The 22,413-nt window shown below is 36.6% G+C and overlaps 1 protein-coding gene across 3 annotated transcripts in view; it reads left to right on the top strand.

Annotated features, from left to right (window-relative positions):
• The window catches only part of ZNF827 (zinc finger protein 827), a 256,084-nt gene that overhangs the window by 93,189 nt on the left and 140,482 nt on the right, over positions 1 to 22,413 (top strand). The gene's annotated exons all lie outside the window — the stretch shown is intronic.

Below are 22,413 nucleotides of genomic sequence, written 5' to 3'. Positions count from 1 at the left end.
GCAAACTCCTGATTAGGAATTTGGCAAAGATTCATAGTTCATAATCATCTTTTTTTTTAGCCTTCTGAGGCTTTATTGAGGTTTGCCCAGGCCCCTAAGCAAGAGGAACTAATCTCCAATTCAGTAGAGGGTGGTGATTATCCCCTGGCCAAGATTTCCAATTGAATGAGATTACTTATTTTGGGAAGGGTGTTGTCTAGGAAAGGTGTGCCCCTCCCAGGGTTTGAGAGTCAGGAATTCCCCCCAAAGGGGGTTGCAGTTTACAGCAGGACTTCCCAAAGGTTAAAGGGGACACGATTTACATTAAAAGAAAGTTACATGAAATTGAAGTGTAATTTTCTCACTTTCTTTTTCTTATTTTTAAAAAGAATGGCTAATATTTCTAATCATATGAAAAATGCCCTAAATCACTACTGATTAGAGAAATGCAAATTAAGACTACTTTGTGGTACTACTTCACACCTCTCAGACTGGCTAAAATGACAGGAAAAGATAATGTGGAATGTTGGAGGGGATATAGGAAAACTGGGACACTGATGCATTGTTGGTAGAATTGTGAATTGGTTTAACCATTATGGACAGAAATTTGGAATTATGCCCAAAGGGCTGTCAAATTGCACATACCCTTTAATCCAGCAGTGCCACTACTAGGTCTGTATCTCAAAGAAATCATTAAAAAAAGGGAAAAGGAACCATACAGGCAAAATGCTTGTTGCAGCCCTTTTTGTAGTGGCAAGGAAGTGGAAATTGAGTGGTTTGCCCATTGTTTGGGGAATGTCTGGATAAGTTATGGCATATGAATATAATGGAATATTATTGTTGTATAAGAAATGATCAGCAGGATGATTTCAGAAAGGCCTGGAGAGACTCACATGAACTAATGCTAAGTGAAGAAAGTAAAACCAAGAGAACATTATACACAGCACCAACAAGATTATGTGATGATCATTCACTCTTTTCAATGTGATGGGCCAATTCCAGTAGACTTGTAATGCAGAGAGCCATCTGTACCCAGAGAGAATTGTGTACTGAATGTGAATCACAGAATAGTATTTTCACCTTTTTTGTTGTAGTTGTTTGCTTGCTTGTTTTTTCTTTCTCATTTTTTTTCCTTTTTGATCTGATTTTTCATGTGCAGCATGATAAATATGGAAATATTTAGAAGAAGTGCATATGTTTAACTTAGATTACTTGCTGTCTAGAAGAGGGGGAAGAGAGGGAGAAAAATTTGGAACACAAGGGTGAATATTAAAAACGATCTTTTGAAAAATAAAAAGCTATTATTATAAAAAAGAAATATGGCTAATATAGAAATATTTTTGAATGATGTCTTATTTATAATTGATATTTTTTGCCTGCTTTTTCAGTGTAGTGGGAGGGGATGAGGAAATTTGGAACCCACAATTTAAAAAGAAAGAATCTTGAAAATAAATAAGTAACCCATTGGGGGAAAAAAAAAAGTTTATATTAAAATGAGTGGAAGCTCAGGTAACTGATCCTCATTTTAAAATTTGCTTGAGAATAGAAAGTAGAAAATATTCCTTTAATCAATCCTTAGTCTCCATAGCATAGTGCTACACCCCAATTGATGTCATTTCCCCCTCAAATTTATCTAGAGTGATTTAGCTGGAAATTCTTTTTCTTTAGGAAGTTGAGACCCATAGAGTTTGAGTCTTGCCCAGTGACACAGGGGATACAAGTTAAATATGTTATCTGATTCATTACTTTCCCTTCTATAGTATAAGTTGCAATATGTAGTGTATTTCTCCTGATAAGTAAGATCTTTGAAGGCATGGATTGTGTCATTTTTTTTTCTTCCATTTTTGTACCCTTAGTGCTTAGTCCAGTACTTGGCTTAATGTAGGCACATCATAGATGTCTGTTGAATTGAATTGATTTGAATTGTGCATACTGAGTAATATTAGACAATGGTAATGAAACTTCTAAATATTTCATGTTGTGATATTGGATGGTAGCCAAGACTTGCATTAGCTGGGTCACATCTTTAGAGAAGAAACAGCCCTTCTGCTTCCACAGCATGGAAAAGAATAATGACTTAAAGAACTAACCCTAACTTCCCAGAATTTATGGCTCTCAAGTTCTTAGAACCTCAGGACTGAAGCTTTAGATGTGAAAACCCAGTGGAGATTGGATATTATAGATATGTATGGGAGAAGTGAAGAGAGTAAGCATGTGACTTGAAATTGATTTACTTTTTTCTTCCTTTCTTCCTTTTTCTTTTCTTTTCTTCTCCCTTCCCTTCCCTTCCTTCCCTTATTTTTCTTTTCCCTTCCCTTCCCTTTCTTTCCCTTTAATTTTTTTTCTTTATTTCCCCAGTGCTTGATGCATATTAAGTCCTTAAGAAATGCTAATTACTTGATTTATTAAAAGATATAAGGAATTCATGGTGAAGAACTCTCTGGCAAATATAGATCTCTAACCCAATCTGCAAAATAGAATCTTAAAGGGTTGCTTGGGGCATCAAGAGATTAAGTCACTTGCTCAGGCTCACACAGCAAGTATAAGTCTAATTCCAAAAATGACTCCTTACCTACTATATCATTCTACCTCTTTGAGATTCTTTAAAAATTAAATTACACCATACCTAAAACAAGTCAAAGGATGGTCTTTATTTTTAGGTGTATTTTATTGATCTTTTGAGTTCCTCAAAGTAAAAGTGCTCTGTATTGGTGTTTCTCAAAGCAGAGGTCATGACTTTTTGGAGATCAAGTGTAGCTTATTAGAACAATAAATTCCCTAAGACTGGAGCAGCATACACCTTACTGCTGGCTTATTTTTCTTTTCCTCCTCCAAATTAACCTAGTTCCCTCCTAAACACCTTATCCTCCCACCCTCTTTGCATTACCATCACTTTCCCTTGATTCAAGTCACTCATGAATCATACCTAGATAGCAGTCAGGAGCCTGATCATTAAACTTAAGAAATAAAGAAAACAAAAGAAAACTGATAAAAACTTTTCCCTTCTGATAGAATGGAAATGTGGACTGTTTTATCTTTTAGAGATGAAGTAATGTAGGCATTAGGTATCTCAGGATGGCAAATGTTGAAAGCTCTGGTCTTTGTCATACTGAGAGATAAATATGGCAGCAAAAATTGTATTTAGAAACTGGTTTAATCATAAGTTTGAGCCTATCTTCTCTCCACCACCTTTTCCAGCAGTTAATTTTTTCTCAATAATATTTTATTTTTCCAAACACATGTAGAGTTTTTAGCATTCATTTTTGTAAGATTTTGCATTTCAAATTTTTTTTCTCTCTTCCTCCCTTTCTTACCCCTTCCCCGTGACAATAAGCAATCTGATATAAGTCATACATGTACAATACTTTTAAACATATTTCATACTTGACATGATTTGGAAAAAAATCAGGCCAAAAGGGTAAAAAAAAGAACACAAGAAAGAAAAAGCAAACAAACAAACAAAAAGTGAAAGTACTATGATACATCCACATTTAGTTTCCAAAGCTCTCTAGATGTGGATGGCATTTTCTATCCCAAATCTCTTGGCGCTATCTTTGATAATCACACAGCAGACAGGAGTTAAGTCTGTGATAGTTGATCATCGCATAATCTTATTGTTACCATGTACAATGATCTGGTTCTGCTCACTTCATTTTGCATCAGTTCATGTAAGTCTCTCCAGGACTTGCCAAAATCATACTCTGATCATTTCTTATAGTATAATAATATTCTATAGCATTCATATACCATAACTTTTCAGCCGTCCTCCAACTGATGGGTTTCCAGTTCCTTATAACCACAAAAAGAGCTACTATAAACATTTTTGCCCATGTAGGTCCTTTCCCCTCTTTTATGATCTTTTTGGGATATAGACCTAGTAGTGACACTTCTAGCAGTTTAGAATAGTGGCCCTAGTCCTGGAATGGGAGCTTGTAAGAATTGTGTTTGAGTGATGCATCCTAGACTCATTTTACATGTGACTATGGCTGAGTCATTTAACCTACCCAAACCTGATTTTCCTAATCTCTGAAATGGACACACTAATATCTTACAGCTACTTAATAAAGTGAATAATCTTGTGTTATCTTTAAGAAGACAGCATATACAAAGTGCTTTGCAGACTTTAAAATGCTATGTATCATCAGTTATCACTGGCCTCCATGTTGGTGCACCTTAACTACTGTCACTGCTTTCTTATCCTGGATGGTTGTCCTTCATAACTTTCTGTAAATCCTCCATGCTTATAAATTAACACGACACAAATCTGCTTAATTTTGACAGTGTTCACTTATTATGTAATACTTTTCAAAACACTAAATGTGCTGATACCAAAAACTGACAACTTAGCGCATAAGAAAATACTGAGATGAGATTTTTGTCCCAAATTCAAGATACATCTAACTTTTAAAAGTCCTAGATGGCAATATTCACAGAATAAGAACATTTATCTATGTCTTCTAGGGCCCAGCTTCTTAAATTTTGGTTCACAATCCCACATGGAGTTCATAATTAAATGTGGGGGCTGCAAAATTATGATGTTATCATCAATAAATGTTTGATATGTATACTTATTTTATATACTTATAGACCCAGGATCATGCTAAAATTTCTTAGGTGAAAAGCAGTCACAAGTGGAAAAAGTTTAAGAAGCTCTGGTCTAGAGCAGCCTAAATCATTCTGAAGAAGACCACTGTTCCCAGTTGCTCTAAATATCAGCTGTTCTCTGTATTGCAGAAAAGTAGTGCCCTAGGGTTTGAAGCTTCTCAATAAAAATTTAAAAACTTTAAAAAGAGTTGGAGATTTTAGATGTCACCCTTCTAGCAAGAGATAATATGGCCCCATACATCTTGGAAAGAGAAGCACACACATATATGGGTGTCATATTCAGGGCCACTAGAGATAAATACAAAAGGATCTATTTTAACATCAAAACATTTCATAGACTCACACAAAATGTTAGTAGTCTTCAATAATTCAGATAATACTTAATGGCAAAATGCTACTCTGACTTGAGTGATGCTTTTTTAAAAGTACATTTGTATTTTATTAAATGCACCAGCATTTATATAAATGTTAAACATTAAAATAGACTAATTATATAATTAGTCTAAGATGTATTAGATTGTTTCAAATTTATAATGTATTAGATTTAGAAGAATAGCTTGGCAGAGTGGATAAAATGCTGGGCTTGAAATCAGGAAGAACTTGCTTCAAATATTGCCTTTGAAACTTATCACCTGTGGGATTCTGGACAAGCTAATTCACCTCTTTGGGCCTCAGTTTACTCAACTGTAAAGGGAGGTGGGGTATTTAGGTGGCACAACGGATAGAGGGCTAACCCTGAAGTCAGGATGACTTGACATCATATCTAGCCTCAGACACTTGAGTACCTCAGTTTCCTCATCTGTCAAATTAGCTAGAGAAGGAAATAACAGACCACTTCAGTATCCTTGCCAAGAAAACCCCAAATGGGGTCATGGAGAATAAGATAAGACTGAAATAACTCAACAGCAACAATAAAAGTAGAAAAAGTAGAGTGGATTATATAGCTTCCAAGTTCCCTTCAAACTTTCAAGCAATGATCCTATGAAAATAACAATTCTTGGTGCAGTTGTGTTTGGGAATATCATTACAATCACTTCATGGCCTCCTGGAGCTCACAGCATCACAGTCCAAACTTTTCAAAACTGTTCAGGTGCCAATAAAGAGCACACAGAGAAAGAAGCTTTGAGGAGGGGGACAGAGGGTCCCCGAGGAATATCAGTAATGAAAATAGTTGTGAACTAGGTAAATCCCAGCTCCTTAATTCTCTAAGGCATGGGATGATGGGGAACACAGAAGAAGAGAACACAATGCTAAATCCATTATGGTATTGGTAGAGAATTAAGAGACGTCAACAACCTGAAATCCATCCACTCAATCTTTCACTGCCTGAGGCATGTCTCCAGCAGGTGCAGCCTCATCCTGGGTCATCTTGGTCTACAGAACAGCTTCCGTGTTTTGTTTTGTTTTCTTAAATGAGTAATTTATTGAGATCCTAACTTTAAACAATAACAAAACCAATTACACTTCCATTTGTAACTATTTTTAAACATAAAAAGTTGGCCTCCAATACACAGAGATTTAGAAAAACTTATCACAACTCCCTCCCTTCTTCTGAGTTCCCTTCCATTGTCTTTGCTTAGGCAGTCACCTCTGAATTTGTGCCCTTGCTTTCCTTGTAGGTGGGAGGTGTATATACCGGCCTTCTTGTTCTGTTATCTTTACTGCACATTATTTTTTTATACACCTCCTCATTATTTGTCTTTCTTAATTGCATTGTAAGGAGTTCTGGACTTGGTAGTAGAGAACCTCGATTCTACTGTTTATTTTTGCTGTGACCTTGGACAGCTCAGTTTACCTTGCAAGGCTTTAGTTTAACGATCTGGTTAGTTTAGATGATCGCCAAGGTCTCTCTAGCTCTAAACCTCTTTTTTTTCTGACAAAACATTACCATCCTTTTAGTTTGTTCAGCCGTTCCTAACAGTTGGACATTTAGGTTGTTTCCAAAGTTTTGTGATTACAAATAATACTACTGTCTTTGAACAGGGATATTTTTTTCTTTTAGGTAACACTTTCATAGTATTTTTCCTTATAATAGAATCATTAGGTCATTCAGTTTTATTAAGCCACATTTCCCCTATACCTACTAAGTGCCAGACACAGGTGCACTTGTGTTTGGGAGCACTCTTAAAATAACTTCATGGTCCCCTGGGAACCCACAAAATCAAAGCCCAGAACCACTCAATTTAAACTTTTCAAAACTACTCAGTTGCCAAAAAGAAGCACATTGAGAAAGGTAAGAGGCTTGGGGGACAGAATGTCCTCTAATAGTATCAGTAATGAAAGTAGTTGCTCATTTGGTAAATCCTGTTCTCAGTCCTGGGCTTAGACAGCATCGGAGTCTAAATCATGTCGCCATGGGGTACAAACACCATTCCTGCATTTATGGAGCTCATATTCTAATGGGGGGAGTATTCTTTTAGTCGGGGGAAATTTTTTAAAAATCTGATTATTTTTGAAAACTCTTATAATGTGCTTCCAGGGAGTTCTCCCAAAAAAGTCTATTAATGTGTCTAAAATCAATTTCATGACTACTGAGTGGGGGAAGCATGATCACATAGAAGATTTCGGGGGGGGGGGAGAAATCTGGAGGTTTTAGTGGACCACAAGCTCAATATGAGTCAGCAGGATGACATAGTAGCCAAATAACAAGAAAACCTTAATGTCATCTTTGGCTAGGGGAAAGACATAATTTCCTGAAATCGCTGGAAAAGTATAGTTCCATTGCACCGTGCCCTCATCAGACAGAATTGTGTTCCTTTCTGCAAGGCTTCATTAATTCAGATGAGCACTGGCAAACTGGCAAGTTTCCAGAGAAGGGCAATGAGAATAGCGCAAGCACTGAGTCTGTGTTGTAGGAGAATTGCTTAAAAGAACTGGGAATCTGTAACCTGGAGAAGAGAAGGCTCAGGATAGATATGAGAGCATCATGTGCAGGAGATGAGTTCTGATAAACTTCAGAGGATAGAACTGGTAGAAGATGCAAAGAGGCAAAATTGGCACGATATTAGGAAAGACTTTCAAGTAATTAGAGCTATCCCAAAATATAATGGATTGTCATGAGAGGTGGGTGGGTTTCCCGTCCTTGGACGTCCTCAAGCAGAGGCTGGGGGACTATTTTTCACTATGTTATATAGACAAGTACATTTGGGTGTGGGTTGGAGTGGAGTGGATGACTTTGAAATCTCTTCCAGCTCTCGCATTCTATGGTTCTATATTCATATCTTTTGACTATTTATCCACTAGGGAATGCTGACCAATTTCTTTATCACTGTAGTAAAATATCTATTATTCTTCTCCCTGTCTGCAGTCCCAGTCATGAAATCCCCAAGCAGATGCTGACCCTTTTTGCCAAATCTATTCACTTGGCACTTTCTCTGGGATTAAAAAAACTAACACTCTCACTCTCTCTCACTCTCTCTCTCTCTCTCTCTCTCTCTCTTTCTCTCTCTCTCTCTCTTTCTCACTCTCTCTCTCTCTCATACACATATACACACATATACTTTACACATATACGCACTATACTTTACAAGATAAACAGTTTTATTTAAGACGTCTTGTTGTAACCTCCTCCTTGCTGACCACACAGTTTCTAAAACCTCCAAGTACATTCATTCATTCAAAATCCACATTCTTGACATGTTCTGTTCATACCACTTGAATTTTTTGAGCAAAGATCCACTTACTGGATATTTTGTAAATCTTGTTAAGATGCAGACTGGATTAAATGACCTCTCATTTCCTAACTCTGATTTTCTCTCCCCCCACCACCAATTTTTGGTGTATGTGTTTTTAAGTACAGTTATTTTTTTCTTTTTAACATTAATTTTATTTTTTGTTTTCTTCAAGTGGCATTATTTTATTCAAATCTCATAGTCATATACAAATATAATTATTTTGCAGGTGAAGAAAATAGGACTTCAGAGAAGGAAAAGGACGTATTCAAAATCATTTAGCTAATCAGGGGTAAAGCTGGGTCATTAACCCAGGTTTACTATTTTATTTTTTTTTCTATTTCTGAATAACATTTCATTTTTCTAATTATGTTTAACATTCATTTAAAAAAATTTAAGTTCCAACCTCTCTCCCTCTTTCACCTACCCATTGAGAAGGCAAACAACATGATCATAATTGTACATGTGAAGTCATGCAAAACATATTTCCATTAGCTATATTGGGGGGAAGCAAAAAAGAAGGAAGAAAAACAAAGCAAATGGAAAAAGTATGCTTCAATGTATCCTCAGAATTTATCAGTTCTATCTCTGGAGGTGGACACTATTTTTTATCATGAGTTCTTTGGAATTGGCTTGAATCATTGTATTGATCAGAGTAGCTAATTATTTTACAGTTGGTCATCCCTACAATATTGCTGTTACTGTGTCCAGTGTTCTCCCAATTCTGCTCATTTCATTGTGGATGAATTCATAGAAGTTTTCTCAGAGATTTCTGAAATCATAATAACCATTTTTATAGCACAATAGTATTCTATCATAATGCCACAATTTGTTCATCCATTCCCCAATTGATGGACATCCTTTTGATTTCTGATTCTTTACCACCACAGAAAGAACTGCTAGGAATATTTTTATACAAATAAGACCTTTCTCTTTACTTTTTATCTTTTTGGAGTACAGATCCAGCAGTGACACCATTGGATCAAAAGGTATACACAGTTTTATAGCCCTTTGGGCAAAGTTCCAAATTGTTCTCTGGAATGGCTGGACCAGTTCACAACTCCATTTATGTCCCTATTTTTCCACATCCTATCCAGCATTTATCATTTCCCTTTTCTGTCTCGTTAGCCAATGTGATAAGTGTGAGGTGATACTTCAGACCAACTCTGAAATTCTGAGCCCAGCCAATCTTCATTAGATGGCCCTCCCCACATCATCTTTTGTCCAGTATGTGAGGGATAAAAAGGAATTTAGATTGTTTCCTAAATCATGCCGCAGTTTTGGAATAACTTTCTGTTAGATTTGGGCTGCATTTAAGCATAAGAACTACGGGAGGAAGCATAAAATAAAGGAAAAGTGTTCTATCCTGAAATCTGGACATGATTCTGCCAACTTTGAGACTTGAGTGCAAATGACTCCTTTTCTTTATCTCTGAAATGAAACTATTAAATTAGATGCTCTCCAAGGTATCTTCTGATTCTAAAGTCCTGCTCTAGATCAGGAGTTCTTAATCTGGGGCTTGGGAATTTTAAAGTATGTATATTTTTCATAATTATATTTGAATATAATTAGTAATCCCATGCAGCTTATTTTTTGCATTTAATAGTTTCATTCTGAGAAGGGGTCCATCAAGTTCTGTGCTTGTTCATAACCAAGGATTATATTGGTTAGGATAAAGAGGTCATAAAGGGATTCTGCTCCTTCAGGGGACCAACTCATGTTCCACTTCCTCCATGAAGACTTCCCTGATCTTACACACAAATGCAGTCTTCCCACAACTTCCACCATCCTACTCTTCCCACCACAAATACACAATCCTAGTTGTAGTGGTATTTAGGACATTGTGGATTATATGAACACCTTATGAGCAAATGGTGTATCTCCTTTATCTTTGTAAACCTCCCTTCCTCCAAAGTCTTTCACTTAGTAAAAAGTGAAATGTTTACTGAATGAAAGAATTGTTTGAATTAGAAAAAAATATAGATACAATTGACCTAGAAATCTGAAGTGTGTTTCTGTTGCAAAGGATGAAGAAAAAACAATAGTAAAGAGAAACCTCTTCTCTTTATTCCCACGCCTCTCATGTCTACATTGTTTTATATGTGTCAGTCTGTAAAGCTCAGCAAGCATTGAAATACTGCCTTTTGCAAACTTTGTATCTCTTTTAGTCTGTTACATAATGTTCAATATACAGTAGGTCCTTCATAATTGCATGTTGAATAGATGGATTGAAGTCCTTACCAGTTGCCTTCTTGTGATATGGAGGGTGGCCCTCAGTTCTCTTCCTTCAAGGAGAAATCACTTTGGATTTTCGAACCTAATTCCATGGGACAAACAAGTACTTTTTTCTCCTTATCTTGCCTTAGAAGCTAGTTTTATCCTCCAGACCCTGCAGATGCTGGGATTCTTTGGGCAAAAAAAAAGATTGAAATCAATCAGGAATCCCATCTCTTCCATCTCTTCCTGTTCAAACCTTATCCTCCAATCCCACTCAGATGCCTCCTCTCTTATAAAGTCTTCCTTTATATACTACGGGAAATGCTCCTTTTCCTCTGATCTCCTTGTACTCTGTGATTTTCTTATGTCTCCTCTTATAATTTGTATCATGTTTATATACGCAGCTTGCCTTCCCAAAGCTTGCATTGATTTGAATCCATTTATACCACCTTCTGGCACTTCAAACTCTATTTTATTCTTTCGGAGCATATTGTAGACACACAATGCAGCATAGATAAAATGAGAGGGATTCTTTTTTTGTTTTATAAAGTCATGAGAATAAGGATGTGTCTTTAACAAAAAAGAAATCATTTAATCCCCACTTGCTGTATAGGAGCAACTCATTGATTCGGATCAATAAGAATTTGTTTGTAACATTTATGGGCTACCAGGTGCCAGGCCCTGAGATTACAAAGATAAAAATGAGAATGCTTCCTACCCTCAAAGCACTTACACTCTACATTATATATTATACATAGAAAGAAAAACAGCATAAATAATACATAGGTAAATAGCATATATAATAAAGTATATTTTACTATATGTTTTATATATTATATTATATAGAGATATAGGTAGATATATCTATTTTTACAGATTAAAAGTATATATACAGATATAAATAGCATATATGATAAATATCATTACAGAAATAAATTGCAGCTGTAGAGATAAATATTAAATATGTAAAAATAATAATGGCTCATAATAATAGGTAATATTTATAGAGTGCTTACTATGTGTTATGCACTATACTAAACTCTTTGCAATTATTATCCCATCTGTTCCTTACAACAGAGCATATGTAGACATAAATAGTATGTATAATAAATAGTACACACTGATAAATAGCAAATATAACACATAAATATTAAATATGTAAATAAATAATAATGACTATAATAATAGCTAATATTTATAGAGTGCTTACTATGTGTTATGCACTATGCTAAACACTTTACAATTATTATCCCATTTGTTCCTCACAAGAGAGCATATGTAGACATATATAGTACATATAATAAATAATATGTACTGATAAATAGCAAATATAACAGATAAATATCATAGAGATAAATATTAAATATATAAATAAATAATAATGACTAATATAATAGCTAATATTTATAGAGGGCTTACTATGTGTTATGCGCTATGTTAAACACTTTATAATTATTATCCCATTTGCTCCTTACAACAACAGTGAATATATAAACATAAATAGTATATATGATAAATAGCAGAGGTAACAGGTAAATGTCATAGAGATAAATATTAAATATGTAAATAAATAATGATTAATAATAGCTAATATTTAGTGAGTGCTTACCGTGTGCTATGCATCATGCTAAATTCTTTACAAATATAATCCCATTTGCTCCTCCCAACAACAGTACATCTGCAGAGATGAATAGTATATATGATAAATAGCACCTACGGATAAATAGCAGATGTAACAGATAAACATCATAGAGATAAATGTTAAATATGTAAATAAATAATAATGACTAATAATAATGGTTAATATTTATAGAGTACTTATGCATTATACGCTGTGCTAAATACTTTGCAATTATTATCCCATTTGCTCCTCACAACAATAGTAAGAGCTATTGTTATTGACATTTTACAGATGAGGAAACTGAGGCAAACAGATAAAGTGATTTGCCATTCTGAGGTCACATTTGAACTCAGGACCAGGGCCTTAACACTGCACCACTTAGCTGAGTCTATGACCCCTATGATCTTATGCTATAGATGGCTTTTGAGGTTTCTTTAAAGGGGACCTGGGATCCTGTGAGATTTTGCCTGGGAGTGTCAGACAAGACTTACTTCAAAGTGGAGATGACATTGGACTTGGCTAATGCCTACACACATTTTTAAAAAGGCGCGGGTTAGCAATGGCCTTCTGTAAAAGTTTAGTGGAAGGGACCCCTCCTTTGCCATCTTCCCAGAAGTAGTGGTATGATTCATCACGGCGTTCTTACCAGTGCTGGTATTCCACCAAATCCTGAGAGACATCCAAATAAAGGCCTTCTCACTCATTCTCTCCACACTCCCATCTGGTCCTCCATAGAGAATAACTAACAGCAATTCATCTCCCAATGTGTCTAACTAGGTTATCCAAGTGGTACACTGTGCTCCTCTCCTGCCTGCTCCCAATGTCTTGCTGCAGGCATTTCTTGTAAATTTTAGTCTCCAATGCCACCTGCCTTGTTAATTTTCATTTACAGTCTTCTTTATCACGTGGAAAGAAATCCTTTTGGCTGGGAAGGGTTAGAGGGGAAAAAAGGATGTATCGAGCATTATAATGATATCTTTTTTGGTAGCATTGAGTTCTACTTTTGACCCATAGGAATAGTTTGTGTATTATTTCCTTTTCACTCCTAACCTTATTCTTTCCCTTCCCAAACCCCCAAATTTAGGGATGCTTTTGTTTTATCTTTGTATCTCCAGTGCCTAGCACAGTGCTTGGCACATAGTATGTACATGCTAAATGGGAAATGAATGGAATACAAAAAAAATCTGGAATTACTGATTTTCTGCCTGCTATTTTCTTAGTTCTTCTATTAAAAAAAAGAAAGAAAGCTGTCCAGCTGTTTAAGGCTCTTTCCAATCTTTCATTGAGCCATCTTAGGGAACAGAAGGAGCCTATTCAACACATTTTTACTCGTCCTTGGCCAAATTTAAATCAGTTTATGTGTGTATGCCTTCCAGGGCTGTTATTTGGCACATACCCCAGTCAAATATAATGTGGAAATATTTTATGTGGAGAAATCTATATAGGTATGTAATTTTCCAGGTTAAAATTAGTGTTTTTCTGGTAAAACACAAATGACATCAAGGCTCGAATTTTCCACTGAATTTTCAGAAAAGTCAGCCATGGTTTTGGAGTTCCAGACCCTGGAAGTCTAGCCGAGAAATGACTTGAATCAGGACAAAACAGGCTTCTCCCCACAGGGACCCAACCTTAGGATGACCACCTCCGGAATATTTGAGCCCATCCTCAGCCATATTAATCCTAAACATTTCATCGCCAGAGAGAATCCCCATAGTTTCAAGAAATAAATGCCCAAAGTCCAATATAAAGAACATACACAGTCATTCACTGCTTAGTTTAGAGCAGGACTTCTTAACATTTTTCACTTGTGACCCTTTTTTGCCCAAGAAATTTTTATATGACTCTGGGTCTATAAATATATAAAATAGATTTACAGCTCAACCATTTGCTGATAATAAATCATAAATCAATTTTTAAAATTCTTTGATATTCATATAATTTTACCATTAGTTAAAATTTGAAAGCACATTTGCATACTAATGAAATGGATATGTTTGTGTTTTGGGGTTTCTTTGGGTTTTGCCTTTTTTTTTTTTTTTTTGGCAAGGCAATTGGGGTTGGGTGATTTGCTCAGGCGAAGAAGTATTAAGTGTCTAAGGCTGGATCTGAACTCTGGTCCTCCTGACTCCAAAATCAGTACTTTATCCACCATGCCATCTAGCTGTCCCTAATTGCTTTTTTTTTTAACTTAAAGAATTAAATCTTGGCAGAATGTTTGATACTGGAGGATGTAGAAAGCTTTTACTATTACTAATTTTTTTTGCAACTCCTAAATTCAGTTACACGATCCCATATGGGGTTGAAACCAATGGTTTAAGAAGCTTTGCTTTAGACAAACATACATGGTTCTTATAGTCCAGGGCACTGGCATTAGGATATTTGAGCCCCTGCTGAAGTAATGAAGTTGATGCATTATTACAATTTGGGATATGGGGCTAAAGGTGACACAGAGATTTTAGTGACTTGGGCACTTGACACAACCTTATATGAAGTATCCGAGAGCAAAGCTGTCCAGCTTAGGGATCAACATATGTATTTATATGGGATGTGGGAGAAAATGCTCTCCCCTCTGAACTAACCCCCCCCCAGACATAATTCTTTCCCTAGAAAGCATCAGAAGATGTATCCCTGGGGATTATTAAGTAATATAGAGTCACTCTCTAGCCTATTAAAGCTCTGCCCTCTGCCCATGGTCAGCTGTATGGGAGCCATTATAAAAAAAAAGCCAGGTGAGCTTTTAGAGACCTTGTGAGTTCAGAAGAGGAAGAGGAGAAATTAATAAAAGCAGGAATAGCTTAGGATAGCTGCAGGTCTAGTCCAGACTCCCTGTGGAGCTCTCCTCTCTATTAATAGTTGCCCCAAAGTATCTTCCCCTACACGGTCTGACTCATAGACTCTCAGAATTGAACGTGACCTCAGAGGTCATTGCTTTCAATGGAGCTTTTTAAGTTCATTGTTACCATTGCCTGAAATCCTTGCCTAAGTTTGGAAAGACAAATACAGATACCTGCAGGAAGGAGCATCGTGCCATGAAAACAGGTGTTCATGGATAAATTTCCAGCTTTGCCACTTATTCCCTGTGACCTAGGCTAAGCCATTTTATTTTTCTGCATTTTAGTTTCCTCATATAAAGTCAGAGTATTGAACTAGAATTCTTAATCTGGGCTCCGCAAATTTATTTTTGTAATATATGAATGATTTCAATATAGTTCTCTTTACCATTCTGCGTATTTTATTTTATTCATTTAAAAATGTTATTCTGGGAGGCAGCTAGATGGTGCAATGGATAGAGCACTGGCCCTGGAGTCAGGAGGACCCGAATTCAAATCCAGCCTTAGATACTAAACACTTCCTGGGCAAGTCACTTAACCCCAATTGCCTGGAGAAAAAAAGCAATAAAGACGTTATTCTGAAAAGGGGCCCACGAGCTTCCTCAAACTATCTAAGGGGTCCAGGCAAAGATTAAGAACTCCTCTGCTGGATTATCTCTAAAGCCATTTTTCACTCTAAATATGCAATCTTTTGATTGAGTAAGCTATCAGTCAGTCACACATTAGTGTGAATTCATATATTTTGCTTTTTTCCAAAGAACTCATTGATGATAGCCGCAGGAAGGAAATACGAGTTTGGATTGAAGATCTTTGATTAAATTAGGAGCATGCTTCTGGGGGATATCTAGGGTAGTATTAGGGCTTTGGGGTTGTTATCAGGAGGCCAGAGAATGCAGAAAGCAATAGGCATTTACTAAAGGCAAATAATGATAATAACCAAGAAGTATATAGGACTTTGAAGTTTGCAAAACAATTTATATGCATTAGCTCTTTCCAACAACCCCAGGAGGTAGATCCGAGATCTTATTACCTGCATTTTATAGCTCAGGAAGCTAGACCCAAGAAAGGTGGGGACTTGCCTAAGATCACATAGTTACTGAGTGTCAGAGGGGGCTTTTGAATGGAAATCTAACCAAATCCAAGGTTGTCTTTCTGCTTTTCTCCTATTTCAGCATTTTGACTGCAGATCAGCTTTTTATTTAGGACGATCAAAGAATGGTCTCCTCTCTCTCATTTATCCTAACTAAGACTTAGACCTTTAAGGCTCAAGGGGAGATTTTGAAGTAAGCTACAGGCCTAATTTCCTTTAAACATTTGTTTTTTTATGTGGAAATGTATTGTGCATTATACGTGGGGAGTTTCTAATTTTGAGGATATAACTTGTTTCTGTGGGGAGGTATGCCTTTGGACACCTTCAGGAATATGTACCATTTTCTCTTGGTGTGAGTTTAGAGGGAGATCTCCTGACAAGAATTTCAAGGTAAAGATTCCACAAAAGTTGCCAGTTGAGTAAATCAGACATCAAAGTAAGAATGAAAGATTAAATATTTTAAATTGTCAAATTTGATCAAAGAAACTTTTACATTGGGTATTCTTTTAAAGCAAGTCCATTTATCCTTTTCCTGTGGGGCTTAATAGGAGGCAAATGCATCATATTCATCCCTGAGAAGACGCTATTGTAACTGGCATAAGTATTAGGTAGGGTCACTCAGAACTGTGGAAGGAAGTGATAGGGTTTTAAATGGGAGACATTTAGAAACAGATAAAATGAAGAAGAGAGGCCAGTATATTATAACAGATAAATGGCCAGCCTTGCAGTCAGGAAGAGCAGGGTTCAAATACTGCCTCTGAGCTCACCTCTAACCTGGCTATGTGAACCTGGCTAAGTCACAACCCCAGTTCCCCAGGCAACTTTGTAAAACTGTACAGTTTAGGATCATGGATTTGGAACTGGAAAGTCCCTTTGAAGCCACAGAACCAAATTTCCTCATTTTAAAGATCAGGAAACTCAGGTTCTAAAAGGTGAAGTCACTTGACTGAGATCATACAGATAAGAGAAGAATCAGGAGTTGAGGGCAGTAAATATCAGAGGCCAGATTTTGAGTCTAGACCAGTAGTCTCTCCTTTATCCCACTGCTTCCCCCCAGTTTGCAAGAATATTTTTTTTCAGAACAATCTTGTGAGGCAAGTAGTGTTGTAAACACTATTATACGTATCTCACAGATGAGAAACCCACCATAGTGGGTTTTCTCTCTGAAAATTAAGCAAATCAGGCCATTGGCTATTGGTCAAAGTTTCTACACAGATGAATTCCAGGTCTGGGAAAATAACAATAAAAAAAAACATTTTTGGTGGGATTAAATTAAACTAATTTTTAAATGGCTTTTAGAAGGAGTTAAAGAATACGTATCAGATAAAATTTGAGGGGTTAGTGTCTGGCAAATTGAGGCAAGGAAATAAAATGATAAAAAATGGAGAATTTCCTCCAAGGCAAAGAAACCAAATCCTCTTTTTTCTTCCTACAGTGCCACAGACTACCTGAGCTCACTCTCACCCCACTATCACCCTGGCTCCTTCTCCGATGCTTACAGACACCCATCTCCCCTCATCTTCACACCCTCAGTTGGATTTGCTCCTCACTAGCTAGTATCCTATATCTCCTTTTTGAACTATGATGGAGACACTGCCGTTTTCTCAGGCTTGCAAACCTGCTACTCTCACTCACTCCACAAAGACTGTTCCAAAATCTTCTTTTCTACCTTCATAACCTTTGGGATGTAAGTCTCCTTTCTGCACCCACACAGCCACCACTTTCCTGTAAGCTCCTCTCACCTTGTTCCTGGCTTATTGCAATAGCCTTCCAACTAGTCTCTCTGACTCAAGCCTTTCCCCTCACCAAACCATCCTCGCCTTAGCTACCAGTGTGATTATCCTAAAGCAAAAGTCTCCCCACTTCATCCCTCTACTCTGGCTCCTGTTGTCTTCTGGATCACTTGTGAAGTCCTCTGGATTCTTCACAGCTTGTCATCCTCCTACTTTTCTAAACCTCTTTTATGTGACTCTCCTTCACTAACTTTATGGTCTACACACACCGACAACTTCACACAGAACAATCCCTTTCCGATTTCTGAGGAGTCTTGCTCTGCCTCTTTGCCTCTAGTTCCTGGCTTCCTTTAAGACTGCGTTTGTATCTCACCTTGCTCAGGATGTCCTTCCAGATTCCTCCCAACTTCTAGTTCCTTCCCCTCTATGTGTGTGAATGTGTATATTTGTAGTACCTAATAATTTACATGTTATCTGCTCTCAATAGACTGTATACTCTTTGAGGACAGGGACTGTTTCTACTTTTCTTTGTATCCTTGGAGTTTAGCATAATACCTAGCACTTTGTTGTTGCTTAGTCATGGATTTTGGCAAAGACACTGCATTGGCTTTCCATTTCCTTCTGCAGCTCATTTTACAAATGAGGAAACTGAGGCAAATAGGGTTACGGGACAGCTAGTAAGTGCCTGAGACCAGATGTAAACTCAGGTATTCCTGGCAATAACCGTGGCACTCTCTCCACTAAACCACTTAGCTGCCTTTGCCTGGTACATATTTAATAAATGCTTGTTGAGTGACTAACAACTCCACCAATTAGGGATCTTGTATACCCTAATATCGAACACTCAGCACACAGGAGGCACTTACTACATGCTTGCTTAATTTGTTGAGATGATCCTGCTATTCCTCTTGGTCAAGAAAGTTCAAAAATATTGGGCAGAAGCCTAAAGCATTCCTTGTCTCTGTTGCAAATGATTGAGTAAAAGAAAACAAGAATAAGAAGGAAGTTTTCAAATAAGGTTTTCTTAGATGGGTCTGTATGTTCCATCTTTTTTTTTTTTTTTTTGCATTTAATGGTATTTTTTACCTAATTATATGTAGAGAAAGTTTTCAACATTCATTTTTGTAAGACTTTTGAGTTCCAAATTTTTTTCTCTCCCTTCCTCCCCCCTCCCCAAGACAGCAAGCAATCTGATATACACTACACATGTACAATCATGTTAATCATATTTCCACATTAGTCACACTATAAAAGAAGAATCAGAGCAAAAGGAGAAAACCATGAGAAAGAACAAAATAGTGCAAATAGTATGCTTCAATCTGCATTCAGACTTCATAGTTCTTTCTCTGGATGTGGATAGCATTTTCCATCATTAGTCTTTTGAAATTAGCTTGAATCATTGTATTTTTCTAGCCTTCTTTTATATTTATTTAATTATTTTTAATTTTTTTATTTAATTAATTTAATACATTTTTATTTTCCCAGTTACATGTAAAACATTTTTTTACATTTGTTTTTAAAATTTTGAGTTCCAGAGTCTCTCCCTTCCCTCCCATTCCCAATCTCTTTAAGAAGGCACATGTGAAGCTATGCAAAACATTTCCATAAAAGTTATGTTGGAAAGAAAACATAGATCTCCCTTCCACCAAAAAAACCTTCAAGAAATGAGGTTTACTCCTAAAAGACATGAAGTAGGAAATCATCGACAAACATAAACATTTCTAAGTACAAAGACTAAAAAGAGAGAAATGTATGGGGAAACTATTACTCTCTTCCATAGAGCTTGTTTGGGATTTTTTTCCCCAAGTACCCTTTGCATTTATGGTGATAGTACCAACATACCTGTTTTTTCTGTCTTTGTTTCTGAATTTCTTTCTAGTCTTTCTTTATATTTTTAAAATCTTTCATTGATTTTCTTTTCTTTATTCATTACTATTGCTACTTCCCATGCCCCTCTTTTTAAAAACAGTTTACTTGCTTGAAACTCTACAGGAAAATGGGAACTAGGTGGTATGTAGCCAAGGTCTTGGGTTTGCAATGCCCAATCAGCAAAATTGGTTGTAAGTCAAGCTCCTGGAGCTCTCTGTCTAACTCTGGACAGTTAGGATTTCTAAACAATCATAATTTGTGTTGGAGAAAAAAAACTTTCATGCTTTTGGAATTCTCTTTTTTGTTTTTATGTCTCTATAGCCAATCATCTAATTTCTTAAAGGCTTCCTTTTAACAAATTGAGTTCTGCTTACCCATATTATGTATCATGCTTAGACATTCTCTAATACTTCTCTACAGGGAAGACATTCTTTACCTTTTAAATGTCCTATCTCTCTTGGACTGTCTGGAAAAACTATGGATTCCTTCTTGGAATCATATTTTGAAATGAAAAACTGAAATATATAGGGTTACACAGGAAACCAATTATATTACTATACAATTATTGAAATATTGAAAAGAAAAAAGGAAGGGAAAGATGGAAGGAGGGGAGGGGAAAGGAAGGGAAGGAAAACAAAATCGCAGACCCCAAGGGAATTTTGGAAAACTTCATGAACTCAATATGGCAAATTGGAAAGAGTGCTGAGTTTAGAGTTGATTTAAATTGGAATTGAATTGAAATTGTGGCTCAAATACTTCTAATCACTTAACTTCTCTCTAAACCTCAGTTTCTCCTTCTTTAAAATGAGAATAATACTAGAACTTCCTGTTTCCCCAAATTGTTGTGAGGAAAGGCCTTTGCAAACTTTTATGTGCCTATAGAGAATGTATCTATCAATACTGGTACAATGTTGTGTTGATTAAGCCTTTGAATGAGCAAAGCTACTTCATGATAAAGTAGGCAATAGGAAATAAAGTCTTCACAAACTCATAAACTGTGTAGATTCTCTACCATTAAGCAGCATAATACAATAAGTTGAGCTACAGATTGGAAGTCAGGAAGTCCTAAGTTTAAATTCTTCCTTGGACATTTAATGGCCATGTGACATTGAATTAAACTCTGAAGCTTTAGTACTTCATCTGTGAACTACTAATCTGGGGATTTCATGGCCTCATCCTAGCTTTAAGTATCTGCTAGGCTGATTCTATAAATTGTGGTGGGAGAGACTTCCTTATCTGGGAGTTCCTTCTTTCAGTGAAATTACAGGTTCAGTTCCTACTCCCAACCTTTGACTATATACAGCCCTACAAATTCCCATCCCTTCCTCTTCTCTTCTTCCCTCCAAGAATTCAATGGCTTTCTAATATCTCCCTAACCGATCAGGATGTGACGCATTTATCTTTAGTGTCCGCAGCATCCCCAATCTATCCCATTTGCATCCTGCTCTTCTCTCTGTTGTACCTCCTTTCTCCTTTCAGAGTTCATCAAGTCACTATGCCATGCTGCTATGTGACTGCATTAAAAAAAAAATCATTAACTCCTCAGAAAGGCTTTTTCAATTGAACTTTGTAAATACAAGCCTGTGAAATGTTGTCCACCTTGCTCTTCCTTCCAAAGATGTGATAGCACAGGGATCAACTGCATATCAAATAAGCCAATGGCCTGACTGGATTTGTAGGGGGAAACATTTAGAAAACTTTTTTTTTGAGAGAGAAAACTTACTAAAGAGTTAAATCTCAGTTTACTCATCTGTACAAAGGAATACTACCTACTTTCTTTAAGCAGATCTTCTGGGGCTATGTTTTTGCAAAGTATAATGTGCTTTAGTTTTTTGTCTGGGGATCTGTATTCAAGTCCTGCTCTGCCACTTACTGCCTGGGTGAGTTTGAGAAGTCACATAGGAGAACTAAGACAAGACAGTCCCCTGATATCATACCACTCATAATCTGATTCAGAGCTTTTTGTGAACCCCCTTCTTTGGAGGGGGGAGATTTTCCTAAGTCTGTTCCTTAGTCATTTTCAGTCATGTGTGACTCTTCATGACCTCATTTGGGGTTTTCTTGGCAAAGATGCTGGAGTGGTCCGCTGTTTCCTTCTCCTAATCATTTTGCAGATGAGGGAAACTGGGGCAAAGAGGGTTAAATGACTCCCAGGAGAACATAACTAGGAAGGATTTGAGGCCTGAATTGAACTTGGGTCTTCCTTAGTGTAGCAGTTCCTAATTCCCTGAGGAAGAAATTGGGAAGTTGGAAAATTATATTGCTCAAGCATTACTGAGAAGTTGGACAGGAAGGAAAGGCCCCTTCTCTATATCTCCTTCCTTTCCCCTTATTATCATTCATTTCCCTACTGGAGGACAGTTGGTCCCCCTCCCTAGCCTTCTACCCTGCCCTTTCACTTTTTTCCCTATTAATTATAACCTGTTTCTCCCAACTTGTATGTCTTGTGAGTCCTAGCCCATCTGAGTTTATTTTCATGATATTTTACTATAGCAAATCCTTTCCTAGAATCCTAGAGTGCATTTCTAATGCAGCCTAATGCACTCCTTTCCTTTCAAATATAGTTTTAATCATAAAGCATGTGGAGATGTAGTCTTTTCACAAACAGAGTTAATGATGACTCTGGTACCTAACTAGGGGAAGGAATTTCTCTAACATGAGAATTTGGCTTCTTGATTCTTGCATTTCTCCAGAATTAGATGTTATTATAATCTTTTCAAAGTTTAGTGAGCTAAATTAGAGTTTCTGGCTTGATGATTCCAGGGTAGAACTATTTTGTCCATTTTTCTGTTGCACA

The sequence above is a fragment of the Sarcophilus harrisii genome, chromosome 6, assembly GCF_902635505.1.
Source record: "Sarcophilus harrisii chromosome 6, mSarHar1.11, whole genome shotgun sequence".
In the NCBI taxonomy this organism is placed as follows: domain Eukaryota; kingdom Metazoa; phylum Chordata; class Mammalia; order Dasyuromorphia; family Dasyuridae; genus Sarcophilus; species Sarcophilus harrisii.
Note: the sequence above shows the minus strand (reverse complement) of the source record. Positions and strands in the feature narration are given on the sequence as shown.